Source organism: Galeopterus variegatus, unplaced genomic scaffold, assembly GCF_000696425.1.
Source record: "Galeopterus variegatus unplaced genomic scaffold, G_variegatus-3.0.2 Scaffold4933, whole genome shotgun sequence".
Classification (NCBI taxonomy): domain Eukaryota; kingdom Metazoa; phylum Chordata; class Mammalia; order Dermoptera; family Cynocephalidae; genus Galeopterus; species Galeopterus variegatus.
This window is the reverse complement of record NW_007731044.1, coordinates 106,587-107,768: the sequence shown is the minus strand read 5'-3', so window position 1 is coordinate 107,768 and position 1,182 is coordinate 106,587.

Genomic DNA, 1,182 nt, shown 5'->3' with positions numbered 1-1,182 from the left:
GGTAGCCTAATTGTTACAGACTTGCATCTCATAGAAGAATTTTTTTTAATCTCTGTGCTTACCTCTGGTTGAAAGAATAAAACTGATTTCCCCGATGAATCTCAACAAAGAGTAATAGTCACAGGTACAGCATAAGACATAAGCACAACTTAATTTCTTTTTTAGTTGAAGCACAACAGTAAACCTGAATATTCTTTTTTTTTTTTTTTTTTTAAACCTGAATATTCTGAGGCTGGGTCTCTTCAGAAAATTTTGCAATTCCTGCACTGTCCCAAGTATCAAACACAAGCCTACTTCACATTCACAAATGATGTAATTCAGAGTTTCCTCAACTTGGCTGTGTATCACAATACCTTAGGGAGCTTGTCAAAAATACAGGTATCATCAGTCCTCATTATTCACAGAACTCATGTCTGCAAATTCACCAACTTGCTAACATTTATTTGTAACCCCCAAATCAACACTTTATTTTCACGGCCATTCAGAGGCATGTACAGAGTGACAAAAAATTTGAGTCGCCCAGTGCACACTGCCAACATAGTGGTCTAACAAGACCAGGCTCTACGTAGTTTTCAGCTCTCCTATGGTCTACTTAGTGCCATGGTTTTTGCATTTTTGTTCTCTTTACTGGTGATTTTACTGCTTAAAATAGCTCCCAAGCATAGTTTTGAAGTGCTGTCTAGTGTTCCTAAGCACAAGATGACTGTGATGTGCCTTCCAGAGAGAAAACATGCGCTGGATAAGCTTTGTTTGGGTATGACTTCTACTGCTACGGACCATGAATTCAATGTTAAATGAATCAGCAATCCTGTACATCCAAAAAAGGAAGAGGAAATTTGCTGATCTGGGTGAGGCTGCTCAGGAGAGTGCTAACATCTACAGTGCATGACAAATCTATGAAAAAGATGGAAGAGTGGCTAAATTCATGGGTTCATGAGATGACAGATTAAAAGAAAAAAGAAAAAAAGCACAGTGAACAGCATTATTGTGAGGCTGAACGCCAAAGAAATTTATGTTCATGTTATTCGGGGTCAAAAAGAATTATGTTAAACCCTCTTTGGCTAGTGCCAGCTGGCTCATGCATTGAGGCATGAAAAAAATGTGAAACTTGCAGTTGAGATAAGTGAGGAAGATCAGGAAACTGTGAAACAATTTTTAAAATGTCTGCTAAGTGTTATACAG